The 14,204-nt window shown below is 45.6% G+C and overlaps 1 long non-coding RNA gene and 1 other non-coding gene across 4 annotated transcripts in view; both read right to left on the bottom strand.

Annotated features, from left to right (window-relative positions):
• The window catches only part of LOC143441476 (uncharacterized), a 171,758-nt gene that overhangs the window by 53,032 nt on the left and 104,522 nt on the right, over nucleotides 1-14,204 (bottom strand). The gene's annotated exons all lie outside the window — the stretch shown is intronic.
• Nucleotides 11,516-11,632, bottom strand: LOC117701396 (small nucleolar RNA SNORA1). Its single transcript, XR_004605725.1, has one exon. It is a non-coding gene; the product is annotated as a small nucleolar RNA SNORA1 (small nucleolar RNA).

The following is a 14,204-nucleotide window of genomic DNA, read 5'->3' as shown; positions in this document are numbered from 1 at the left end:
TAAAGTTTCGTCTCACAACCTTTACATCTCAAACTTCACATCTCTCTTGTCAGTTCTCTTTTTTGAATCTAATAACACAGAAAGCTGTAAGACTATAACTATCCAGTCTCCAACCCCATCAGAGACCTGAGAAGGATAAATTTTATCTGAGTAAACAGGAAGTGCAGAGCAAGCAGCTCAAGTACTAATGACAGGGACTAATGGCTACCTTTACAGTCACCAACAGTTTCTCCATGTTGGTGGGGCATGCATCTTTGACTGCCAGGCCAAGCACATCTGACAGACTTCTCTGTGAAGTAGAAATTTTGATGGACTGTCCTACTTTGTCATAATTGTAACTCTGATTTCAGGGGATCTAATACCCTCACACACACACATACAATAAGGCAGAAGAACAGTGTACATAAAATGAAAATAAATAAATCATTAAAATTACATTGTGAACAGCAATACTTTGACTTTTTTCTTTCCAATCTGTATCCCTTGATCTCTTTTAGTTGTCTTATTGCTCTGACTAGACCTTCAGATACTATATTGAACAGATAGGGCAAGAATGGGAAGCCTTATCTTGTCCCTGACTTTAGTAGAATTGCTTTAAATTTCTCTCCATTTGATTTGATGTTGGCCTTTGGCTTCCTGTAAATGCTTTGATTAGGTTTAGGTATGTGCCTTGAATTCCTGATCTCTTTAAAACTTTTAACATGAAGAGGTGTTGACTTTTGTCAATGGCTTTTTGAGTATTAATGAGATGATCATGTGATTTTTTTTCTTTCAGTTTGTTTATATGGTGGATTATGTTGATGTATTTTCATATATTGAACCATCCCTGCATCCCTGGGATAAAGCCTAGTTGATCATGGTAGATCATGCTTTTGATATGTTACTGGATTTGGTTTGCAAGTCTTTTATTGAGTATTTTTTTACATCAATGTTCCTAAGAGAAATTGGTCTCAAATTTTCATTTTTTGTTGAGTCTTTGTGTGGTTTAGGTATCATGGTGACTGTGGTCTTATGATGCTCTGCTATGCTTGCAGACAGGAACCTAGCATAACTGTCTCCTGAGAGGCTTCATCTGGCAGCAGATGGAGGCAGATGCAGAGACCCACACACAGCCAAACATCAGGCAGAGCCCGGGGAGTCTTGTGGAAGATTGGGGGATAGAAGTGAGCAGGTCAGAGGGGTCAAAGACACGACAAGAAGACCCACAGAGTCAATTGACATGAAACCATTGGGGTTCACAGAGCCTGGGCCACCAGCTAGGGAGCACACAGGAGGTGGGCCTATATTCCCTATAGCAAATGCACAGCTTGGTCTTCATGTGGTTCCTCTAACAAGTGGAGCAGGGGCTGTCTTGGTCTCTGTTCCCTGCCATTGGCTCCCCTTCTCCCATACTTTGACTGCATGGATGGGCCTCAGTGGGAGAGGATGTCCCCAGTCCTGCTAGTATTAGATGTCCTGGGTGGGGTGGTACTCAACAGGGACTCTTCTTCTCTTAGGAGAAGGGGTGGGGCAACAGGAAGAGGGATTTATAAGGGTGGGACTGGGAAGAGAGGAGGGGTGTTGTGATCTGGATGTAAAGTGAATAAAAAAGCAGGAGACTAAAAAAAAAAGTTTCCATCGTGTATGCCCCATAATTCCCTTGTCCCTTCTTCATTGATTGGCCTCTAAGCTGGTTTGCTTTCTTTATTGTTTTGAATACAGTAGCAATAACAACCTGAAAAATTACTATCAAATGGTCATATATGAAAGAGTAGGCTAATTCACAGAGAAAGGCACATGGAGAGGTTTCCGGGGCTAGGGCTGGGCCGTGAGAGGATTTTGATTAGTGTCTAGAGCTTTTGGACAAGGGATGAAAAGGACTAGAAACAGTAAATTCCTACAGCTGAAAACAGTCATCATTACTCATCGTTACATCGTTAGTCATCATTATAACGGTCAAGATGGCATTTTTGGGTAAATATTTCAATACTAACAAAAATTCTTTAGGTACAATGTGTAAAACACATCCACTCTGGACAGGAAATCCCCACTATACTCAAGGGCAGACCCCTGGGCACATCTGGGGCAAAGATAGCCAAAAATTTAGAGATAAGAGATTGGCAAATCAAGAACAGGTGCCTCTGCCAACCTGGTGCCCTGTACCTTAACTCCCACATGGAGTGTCCAGGTCTGTGGATTCATTACAGCTTCTACTCTGACTTCTGTCATCACACCCTTGGGACAGTAGTTGTTGCCATTTTGTTTGCTGCTGTCTGTCCTGCCACTGTCAGCCACTGGTCTCATGGCTTCAGCCCCTGTTCCATCGTTGAAAGTGGCTGGACACTTCACAAGTCTGTAGCTTGGTCTGTTGTCCCCTCTCCACACCCCACCTTTGCCACAGCAAGCTGATTCACAACTACACTAGCTCAGCCTCAGTGACTTCTCTCTGCAGCTCCACCTCTCAGCCATTCTGCCATGCTCTGCTCAGCCTGGAGGGCATTCCCATCACTCATCCATTCCTATCACGTCACTCTTCAATCTCATAGCCAAAGCTTCCTTCTTGGTGTTATCAATTCAACCTACAATACCAAAAGTTGCCAAGAAGAGTGTGGTGGTTTGAATATGCTTGGCCCATAGGAAGCAGCACTTTTAGGAAGTGTGGCCTTTGGGAGGAAGTGTGTCATTGTGGGAGTGGGCAATGAGACCCTCATCCTATCTGCCTGGAAGTCAGTCTCTTCTCCTGGTTGCCTTGGATCAAGACAGAGGACTCTTAGCTCCTTCTCTAGCAAGAATTGCCTTGGTTATGACATCTCTGCACATCAATGAAACCCAAACTAAGACAAAGGAGATGCTCACAAGCGGCCTGTTCTGAATGTGAAACAGGAAAAGGCAGCACACAGGCCTCCCAGTGGCTCAAAACCTGAAAAGAGCATGCTTACACAGGCAGAAAGGGATGTGAGTTCCAGTCACCATGGACCTACCTGGAAAGGATGGGTCATGCTGACAATCATGACACCATCTCTGTTGCAGCAGTCACAACAATCATAGCTAGGCCTAGTTGGAATACAAACCCCAGCTGTGTGGAGGTGTTACAGGGAAAGTGTGTGGCAGGCTGTTTGAGGTCATGTGAGGGCTACACCTCACCGTGCTGGAACAAGCTGTTTGATATTGTGGAGCTCCCTCAAGTGTCCCTGAGTGTCCAGGTGGCTGGTGCTCTCACCTGGAACTGGTCAGCTGGGGATCTGACTGATGTCCCATTCTCAGCCAGTCAGGCCCCCTGGAAATGCCCCCAAAGCTGGCAACTGGTTAGTCTAACTTCTCATTTCTCCCACCAGTGTCCTTGGTCCTGTTCAAAAAAATAAACATATGGAGCACTTAAGAGGAAATCTTTTTAAAATTAATATTAGCATTGGCATCAAGTGCTTAACAAGACTTTAACATTGCTCAGCACTGGCTCAATGGTCCAAGAACAGGTGGGCCCACCAGGCCTATGTTCCAGAAGCCACATCAGGATACCATACTAACAGCCATATAATGAAGTCTTAGAGTGATGAACATAGTGCTGGCTAAGGAAGGAGGGAGGGATGGAGGGAGGGAAATAGGGAGAGAAAGAGAGAGAAAGAGAGAGAGAGAGAGAGAGAGAGAGAGAGAGAGAGAGAGAGAGAGAGCCTGTTTACCAGCCTTTGTTTTCACAGAGCTAGCAGTTCCCCCCAGTTACCTGATGTACTATGACTGGGCCTGTGCTGTCAGAGGGCCCTGTGCACTCTCCTCCCTTCAAGCATCTGCCACAGACAAATGCAATAGACAGCAGTAGAGTTACAGAAGCTTCTTATACAGGGTAGTAAGGACAGAAGCAGGCCTGGGCCACAGCTCCATCCACACTCACACTGTGTCTTTCTGGACCTTCTCCAGCAGACAGTGCAGCTCATGGCCACCCAATCTCTCATTAGGGGACCCCATTCTTCCCAGGACACACATGCCATCTCCTCTTTCATGTTCAGAACATGAAGCTCCTTCTGAGACAAGTGAATCTACACATTTGTCGTCAGGACAGAGGCTGTGATGGTGTCTGTTGCGGTAAATCTCTGACCCAAATAAGTCTGGTCAAGGAAAACACAACTCAATACTTAAGATTATAAACTGCAAGCCTAGATCGGGCAGATTTACCAGTGCACTACTCTATTCCCCAGCTATGGGATCCCTTACAGTTTGCGGTTTTTCTAGGCCACGTTCTTTTTCTCTGTTGTCCTTCCACCTTCGGCTCCTCTGTCACCTCCTTAACCTCCGTGGCCTCCGGTCAACTTTCTCTTCTGACTCCTCCTCTTCCTACTTTTCCTCTTCCGACTCCTCCCCTAAGCCTTTTTCTCCACCTCTCCTTCTACTGCCCAATCAGTGGCTCTAGCCTTTATTTTACAAATTCAATTGGACATGAGGTTCACAAAATTCACTCCTCCTCTGCAGCCCCTCCCAGGAGTTGAACTACCATCAAAACACTAGGCTGGGGCTATCCACAACAGTTGTCTGTTGGGGTAACCTTTTCTACACATTGTGTGAAGGTGTGTCTTTGTAGTTTCAATCATTAATTAGTTCTGTACTAGCAGAGAGCTAAATGCTGGCAGGATTTTGGTATTATTGTTTCTATGGCCTATCACTAGATTTTCTATTTTGTAAATATTTGTCCTTCCTCACCTGCCTAAGGCAATATAGAATTGTATCAGAGATTGTCTTGCTACTGATTGGTTTTAGTAATGAGTTGATGGCCAATATCTGGACAGAAAGTGTAAGTGTTTCTGGTCATATGAAAGGGTATCCGGAAACTCAGAAGCCCAGGAACCACAGAGATCTGAGGGAAGAAGTTATCCCAATGGAAGGGCATCCTGAGACTTGGGTGTTCAGGAACCTCATAACTCTGAGAGGCCTACTCAACAGAGGGGCTGAAACTCCCAGGGGAGGGAGTCCCCAGCTGAGCAGAGGAGATCAGGAGCCTCAGCTCTCCTGCTCTTTGATTCTCTCTTCTTTGCTTCTTTTCTTCTTGGCTTCTTCCAACGAGAGTCACCAGGCAGAACATCTCATGAAAGAGATTTATTGGAGGGTACAGGGTGAGAAGAGATGAATCCAGGGATGGCTGCCCTCTGTTCCCAGGAGCAGACAGCAGGAAACTGGACAAAGGGCAGTGCTTATGAAGTATTTCTGAGGAGGTGGAGCTTCTCAGGGCAGAGACTTCCTAAATGAGAATTGATGAGATTTTAAGTCCTCAGCTTGTAGGTGTAAGTACATGTCAGATATTGGTAGGTATTCCTGTTCTGGGATTGGTGGGCTTTCTGCTCAGGGGTTGGTAGGTTTTTGTGAAAAGTTCAGGAATTGGTGAGGTTTTTTCTTAGAAATTGGTGGCTCTTTTCACCCCTCTTTCCCTGCATTTGGCTCAAGAGTTAATGGTGGAAAGTCCTTCCTGGCTGCATCCAGCTTTTACTGAGGCGCCATCTCTGTAGTGCTACTGTGTGTGTGGCACTAGACAGGAGATGCTGCCACACTGGACAGCTCCTGTAGGACAGCTCCTGTGGACAGCTCCTGTGGGACAGCTTCTGTGGATAGCTCCTGTGGACAGCTCCTGTGGGACAGCTCCTGTGGGACAGCTCCTGTGGGACAGCTCCTGTGGGACAGCTCCTGTGGGACAGCTCCTGTGGACAGCTCCTGTGGGACAGCTCCTGTGGACAGCTCCTGTTGGACAGCTCCTGTGGGACAGCTCCTGTGGGACAGCTCCTGTGGACAGCTCCTGTGGGACAGCTCCTGTGGGACAGCTCCTGTTGGACAGCTCTTGTGGACAGCTCCAGTAGGACAGCTCCTGTGGACAGCTCCTGTGGACAGCTCCTGTGGGACAGCTCCTGTGGGACAGCTCCTGTGGGACAGCTCCTGTGGACAGCTCCTGTGGATAGCTCCTGTGGGACAGCTCCTGTGGGACAGCTCCTGTGGACAGCTCCTGCAGTGGTGTTTCAGGTAAGCTATGGGCTGAGGCAGGAAACCGTGGACAGTGCCTCATGTTGGCAGTGTGGTGAGGCTGAGAAGGTGTTGCCATTATGGAGTACAGCTTCTGCTGAAACTGGAAAGCCTGGTGAAGCTACCATGGACAGCTCCAACAGCTCCTGTGATGGTTGCAGGCCAAAGAGAAGTGCTGGAGCTGACATTTTGGACAGCTCCTGTGGAACATTTTATTTATTGTTATGGCCACAGGCTGGGGGAAGAGGGAGGGACCTGCTGCTACTTTGATGGCTTTTGTGGTGCAAAGATTTTTGTGGTGAGCCACTCAAGGACTACAGGAAGAAAAAGGGCAATACTTCTGGGCAGAGAGAATGACCTAAAAATAAAAAGCAGAAGCAGGGAATGAAGAGCAGACCCAGATGCCGACAGACAGAAACCACAATGGAGCAGAAAGGTACAGAGCTAGCCATGTTGCAGGTTTCAGGCTCTAAGAGGTGGGTTAAGACAGATGAGCTAGTTGGAGACTGTCCCAGCAACAGTTCTAAGGTTTAAACTATATTTAAAGCCTCTGTGACATTATTTATACCAATAACAGGTCCAAAGAAAGTCCCAATATAGGTGACATACATACAGGACAGTCCTCAAATCAGTCATGAATCAAATGGTCCCTTGGCATCCTGCAAGAGCAACCTGTGTTCCTTTCTATGGGAGTAAATCCTACTTGACATGCACCAGACAACACTAGGAAAAGCAGGCAACCAGCTGTGTTGCTAAAGGAAGAATGCCCTTCCTGGGGGCGTCTAAGGCTTCCCTCTGTGTTGAAGAGAGTTCCAAGGTCAGGATACTGAGAGATCCTCTCAGGAGACAGGGGTCCTATCAGTCTTGTTCAAAGGGAGGATGGGGGCTGAAATATCAGGAAGGGAGAGGACAAGGAGAAGTCCTGAGTACACACCTTATCTTTAGCTCATGTGACCCTGGGAGGTCTTTCCTGGAAGAACACTGAGCTCAATAGAGCAGCTGTGCTGACACCAGAGTGGGGGGGGTCCTGACAGCAGTGAGGAGCTGAAACTCTTCTCCAGACAGGTACAGAGCCAGCAGCAGAGACCATGCAGCTCCTCTCAGCCCCTCCCCATGCAGGGACATCTAGCCAGGTTTCCTGCTCACAGGTGAGGGAGCCAACCCTTGGGCTAGGCTGGAGGAGGATGGGCAGGAAGGAGCCAGGATCTCTTGAGGGAGAACAGAACCCAAGAGAGGCCATTGAGCTTCTGCTTGGTCCCTAGGAGAGGACAGAAAGATGGGCAGACGCTTCAAATAGGAGGCCTTCAGTGAATGGGAATTAACTTAGAAAGTTCCATGTTCTCAGGTCCAACAGTAATTCTCACTTTCTACTATGTTCTTAAGACTGGTGCTGTAACTACATCAGGGTGACTCTCCACACACAAGTGAAACTGAGGTGATAAAATTCTTGACATAAGGGTTTCTGGGTACACACATACTCATACCTGCACAGGGATGTAAGACTTTTTGAGATGCTAGAGATCCAACAAAGACCAACTTATTCTCTGTCCTCATGGAGACCTTTCATTCTGAGCAGAGAAAGACGAACAAGGACACTGAATAGACAAGGACAGAGGTTGACAGGAAGCACCCACATATACACAATCATAACGAAAAAGTAAGAGAAACGTTAAGATAAAATACAAACATGCAAGAGAAACCCCAACAACACTGCTCCTTTATGCTTCCATAAAGCAGGAATGGATGGCTCTTCTTTATGGCCATCTTGATTGGATTCATAGCCAGCTAGGAGAAAGAGCATCATTTTCCTGTGACAGCCATGTCAGAGTATAGTCGATGCACCCTACATGTCCACAGTTCCATCTCAAGGGCCAGGGCCCTGGACTGAGTGTAAAGGGAAGTGGAGGAAGGACAGGTGCTGCCTGCCTTCTGCTTGACAGGACATCCACACCAGCCCACGATTGGCTGTGTCCCCTCAGATGACAGCCACAGTGAGCTCTTCCTTCTCTTGTTCTTGTGAAGGATTTGTTCAGAGCAACGAGAGAAGTTAGCAGTGCAGGAAGAAACCTGGCAACACATTCTGATACACATTTGTTACCCAATCTGACTCCAGGGCCCTCAGGTACATAAAAATACAGAAAGCATACGGACAACAATTTCCCTGATCAAGATAGATAGGAAAACTACCATTACAGATTCTTAGATAGAAGTAACAACATATCCAAAAGATCACACACCATGAGAAAATTTTGTTCCATTTGTGTCTAGGGATGTAAGGAGGGTTAAATATTTGATACTCAATGGATGCAATCCACTACAAACATAGACTCAAGGACAGAATCACATGGACACCCATAGATTTACAAAAAGACCTCTGGTAGTGTTTACATTAATTATAAATGTACACAGAAACTAAGAGTAGCTGACTGGCCACATTACACACATATATACAAGACTTCAATAATGGAGTCAACACAGCCATTACTTCCTAAAACTCAGGAGTGAGAAAGGTTTTCTAGTCTTACTAAGGTTATCCCCAGACTGCTTTACAAGAGCAAGAAGGACAAAGAAAGACCCAAAGGGAAAAGTGAAGGGTGGGAACAGTCAAGCTAGCTCTATCTGAAGACAAATGGTCCTGAGCGTAAATGATCCTTAAAGTGTCAACAGAAAACTGTCATTTTAATTTTTTAAAAGTTTATTTTTAATCACAGTTCTTAAATGCTTTAACCTCCCTTCTAGCCCACCACCCACCAGAGGTAGTGGAAGAGAAATGATACGAGGGAAGTGGACCCATTTAGAAAGGTTCTTTGGAGCAACTCCCATCTGTGTTGTCTAAAAATAGGCAATTTAGTTCCCAGGTTCACAGGCAGTGAGTGGCAGCTTGAGTCACTCGAAAACACTTTACAGAAATATCAGCAGTCCAGCTCAGTAGAGTCGGGTTAGCAGCAGTGGTGGCAAGACCTAGCAGGAACTTCTAGGTCTCAGCTAAATTGGAAGGGGTCAGCAGGAGAGACCAGGGCTGACAACAACGCCAGGAAAAGTTCTTGGCTGTGTCTCTCTCAGTGAAGACAAGAAACTAAAAAGCATTTAGTTATGTAATCAAGTCACACTCATTCTCTGTCAGGTCCCTTTTATACTCCCTCCAAACATCACGTGTCCTGCATGGGTCTTGCCTAAGCATGTGTCTTGTCTCACCACGTGCGTCTGTCTCAGCTGACCTCACTTTGTCAATCAGTCCGAGCCCTCAGAAGTGGCAAGAAACTGCAGCACACCATCTGAAGTTATCTGATGCATTATTCTTTATGGAGTTCCGAAAAATGGAGCTCAATTACTGAACCACGTAAGGCAGAGCAATACCTGCGTGTTGTTAGCAAAGGCACTTCATCATGAGTCCTTGCACGTGCTTGCTTTAGCAAAACATCTTTTCACCTGTGTCTGCTTCAGCAAAACACTCGTTCATGTGTTTGCCCCAGTAAAACACTATCCAACACAACTGACTTTCTGAATAACTTTTAAGTTTCCACTTCAGAAAGCAGTGGGTGATAAACACTTTGTGGAAACAAAGGCCACACAGTCAGCAGCTCCTCTGGGTACCAATGAGTGTAGCATTAATAGTATTGGATGTCCTGTCAGCTCCTCCTCAGGTGCTGACTCTGGGAGAGAGACTCAAGGATGATTATGCAAATATCCTCCACAATCCTTCCCTGGGTGAGCTGTCCCAGCTCTGTAACACTGAGGAAAGGGAACAGTGAAGAGCTAAGGGTGTTAGGAACTCGGTGCTTCTGCCAGTGGCACTGCTTGTGTCCTGGCCATCAATCCTGACCACCTGAGACTGAGCCTTGGGTCCCCAATAGTCATGGATGCAGAGCTACTCACAGAACTCAGCCCTTTCTGCTGAAATTTTGCTACTGCTGACTTTCAGAACCGGGGAGTCACAGTCTTCAGCTCCATACTCTCCTAAGCGCCCACAAGGTGCCAATGCATAATTCCAGTGAGAAGACCACACAAATATTATGAAGACATTCATGTGGGGGAAATGACGAGTGGAGAAGAGTGAGAGGTGAAGGAGGAAGGAGGGCTGAGAACAAGAATTATGTACATGTATGAAATCATCAATGAACAAATTTAATTTTAAAACAAATCACTCAAAGGGATCTGGAGAGAGGGCTCAGTGTGGACTCAAGTTGAATTCCCAGAACTCATGTGGCAGTTCAGAACTGCCTAGGGTGCCTCCTCCTGGACCCTCAGTGCATCGAGCAAGCACTTGGCACACAGACACACAGGGAGCAAAATACCCATATACATAAAATAAAATAAATAATTTAAGAACATCTCTAAAAGCCAGACCTGATGGTTGTATTCCTTTGATTCCAGTGCCAGATCTATAAAGAGAGACACTGTCTCAGGGGAGACAAGTCAGTAAATTTAACTTGGGATTAGTCAGAATTTGCAACACTTGTGACAACAGTCATAAACATGCTTCTGACATTCTTTAGTAGGTGTCAAGGAGGTTTGTATAATCAAATGTCTTCCAAGCGTGTAAAACATCAATTATGATGGACAGGCAGCACTATTCAGGATTCAGAAAAGAGTTATGTAGAAAACAGTGAGCACCTCCTCCTCATCAGGAGAAAGTGTGAGTTCATGGTTAATAAGAGCTAACATCACATACATACCAAAAGACTGCTTAAATACAATTCTTCATGACTGGCTACCAGTAACAATCTGATTAGTGTATGTATCTTATGTACCTATGTACCTGGGGTCACATGAAATATTTCTCAGGAGAAAAGGTCAGGACTGGAAAATGTTTAAGATGTTCTGGCATAGAGAGGCCTAGGAATGAACTCAGACAGGTGCAGCCACCTACTTGTCAAAGATGTTAAAGCATACACTGGAGAAGTAACACCCACACCCCCAACAAAGAGGGTGGGGAGCTGCACAGCCACACAAGGAATAAGAGAGGAGATGCCATCTCTCACTATGTAGAGCAAGCAATTCGGGGTCTGGGACACACCTAGTCAGTGGAGTGCTTGCCTACTATCCGTGAAATCTGGGGTTTGATCTCCAGCACTGTACAGACCACATCAAAGCCATTCTGAGAATGAAGGCATAGCCAGAAACCAACAGACATGTCAAGAAATTCTGTGAATCAAAAGCTTCTTCATAGCAATCATCAGAGTAAATTGACGGCTTTCAGAGTGGGGGGATATATTTTTAATATACATGAGAAGAGATTGATACTAAGAACATGTAAAGAACTCAAGAAGCCCAGAATATGACACATTGGATAATTTGCTTCCTATAGAAGCATGGGGACCTGAGTTCTGATGTCCAGCCATCCTGTAAAAGCTGGAAATGGTGGTGTGGCTCTGACATCTTCTCTGGCCTCTATGTATACATGAGGATATGTGACTACATTCACATATGGGCACACATAAACACATACACACCAACAACACAAATTACCTCAGAAAAATCAATATTTAATTTAATTTTACTTTTTATTTTTATTTCTTTTCTTTTTTTCTTTTTACTAGGCAAATGTTACAGGTCTCATCGTCACCACGGTAATTTATATGCTGTGGTGGAAGCATGACCTATATATAACTTTAGCCACATTGTTATTTTTATTTTTATTTTTATTTTGGACAGGGTTTTTCTGTGTAGCCCTGGCTGTCCTGGAACTCACTCTGTAGATCACGTTGGTCTTGAACTCAGAGATTCACCAGCCTCTGTCTCCTGAGTGCTGGGATTAAAGGCGTGTGTAACTACTACCTGGCTCCCCTGAAAATTTAAAGACCAGAAAACCACCTTCCAATTTACAAATGACTCAATGGATTGAGAACACATGAACAGCCATCAAAACCATGAATGCAACTCAGTGAGACTAGTACTTCATCACAGGGCAACCCTGGCAGGCTGGCTGTCCAGAAAGCAAGTGCAGAGAAACGCTGCTTAGAACACAGGGCTCACAGAAGCTGGGTATCCTGAACATGGGGATTTGTACTGCAGCCTGCTGGTCAGTTGTCAACATCTAAATCTGTAACTACCATGTTATCCAGCTATCTTCCCCACCTGGGAGGAAGCCCATCTAAGTCAACACATAGCAGTTACCTGCACACCCATGTTCTCTGAGGCACTGCCGGGAACACAGATCCACGTGTATATGTGCATGGATCCATGTACATGTATGTGTGTATGAATGTGAGACATAAATGCCGAGGGGGACATTTTGCGGGGCCATGTGGACAAGAAATTATGGGGACCAATGAGAGTAAAGATGGGATGTGTGTGAGTGCCGTGCAAAGACCCATAGCAAAGTGTCATGGCGCCGACAGTTCTTATGAGAATTAAACATTAATAAGCATGAGACAACCACTGCACACACATCTCATGGGGAAGACAATGAACACCTGGGTATCAAAGAAGCTGATCCCAACAGACAAATTCCAGGTTAAGTCAGGAGATGCCCTAAAAACCTGAGTCTTGCTGACTACAGACTGTCTTCTCAACTGAGACGCATGATCTCTGAGAGTTGGGGACAACCTTGGGGAGATTTATACCTTACAGAGTTGGCAAAAACTCTGAAAATTTCTGAAACTGAAAAGAAAGGCCTCCTCTTGTTGGGAGCCGACTTTTAGCAGAAAGCGGCTATCAGCTTTGCAGCCATCTTGAGCCATATACCCTGACATGAGACTTGGATTACAATAGCCTACAACAGCTGAGCACACTCTGATAACATCTTGCTTTAGATACCCAGGACTTTCCTTGGGTGTGTGAGATTAAAGGTGTGTGAGATTAAAGGTGTGACTTAGAGATCAGATTTAGAGACAAGACCTAAGGGCATGATTCAAGGTTGTTACTTAGAGGCATGACTTAGAAGTGGGACATATAAAAGGGGAGAGGCAGACAGGAGAGTGCAGAACAATTTGGAGTAACAGAGATTCAGACACTAGGAGTAGGAGTAGACATTAGACACTCAGAAGAGAATAGAAGGAGTACAACTAGGAACTAGAAGGAGTACAACTAGGAACTAGGAACTCGGAACTCAAGCCTTGGGACTTGGACTAGGAAGAGAGACTGAAGAATAATCGGGATTGAATCACACTCTGTCTGGTCTCCATTCTTCGCCGCGGAGCAGCAGCTTGGGCCAGGATACAATGGACGCCAAGTATAGAGTGGAGAGGGCCACAACATTTTTGGCAGCCCAAAGTGGGGCAGCTCAGGCCTCAGCATTTTTGGCGCCCAAACGTGGGCTAGTGAGGTTCTCAACATCCTCTCAGTTGGTCTCATCCCCTGTTTGTTCACAGAGCCACTGTCAAAGCCTGAAATCCAAATTTCCAAAGTCTTTTAAAGAAGGTGATAACGTGAACATGACCTGTATTGGAAAGGCCAGTGGAACCCTCATCTCATGGTTCTACCGTGGAAAACCAATGCTTTGGGAGCATACAAGGGGGCTTCAGCTGCCATGAAGCAGCCAGGATAATTTACATACAGAAGCTAAAAAGCGGAGGATACTGGGATGTACAAGCATGAGATCACCAATGACTTCATCTCCAAAAAGAGCAATCTATTTCTCCTGGCTGTGTTGAGCGAGTGACCCCTCATCTCTCCTCGTATACACATTCCTGTATTTATTCTCTTTTTACAAAAAACCATATTTATTATTATCTTATGATAACATGAGAGCCATGGTACCCGTGTGGAGGTCAAAGGACAGCAATATGAAGTCAGTTCCCACCTTCCACCTCTACCAGGGCTTCAGGGACTGAACTCAGATCATCAAATGTGTGCATTACGTTTTGTGCCCACCGTACCATCTCCCATGCAGATTACTGGGGGATTCTGTTTTTACCAATGCTGAGAAGATGATCAGCTGATGCACCCATAGACTGAGGCATGGTATCAATTAACCCACACTTGGGAGGCTGAGATATGCAGATGGAGAGTAAGGCTAGCCTTGGCTACAGAGCAAGAACCTGTCTCTACACTGCTTGTATACACAGTACTTGTGGGAGAACTGGGAGAATATACCCTGTCAATGCCCTCACCCATCCTAATCTACCTTCTTCCAGGGCGTGCATTCCCCAAGGATCAAACAGGTATCACACAGCATCAAGAGTTCCTTTCCATGTGTCCAGTGAGGATGAATTTATCGTGATTCCTCTTCTTTCTCTCCATGACGGGTAAGCAAAACCCAAAACATAAAGGAAGACCTCAACTCTCAC

The sequence above is a fragment of the Arvicanthis niloticus genome, chromosome 1 (genome assembly GCF_011762505.2).
Source record: "Arvicanthis niloticus isolate mArvNil1 chromosome 1, mArvNil1.pat.X, whole genome shotgun sequence".
Lineage (NCBI taxonomy): Eukaryota > Metazoa > Chordata > Mammalia > Rodentia > Muridae > Arvicanthis > Arvicanthis niloticus.
The sequence above is the reverse complement of the archived record's forward strand: the minus strand, read 5'-3'. Positions and strand labels throughout refer to the sequence as shown.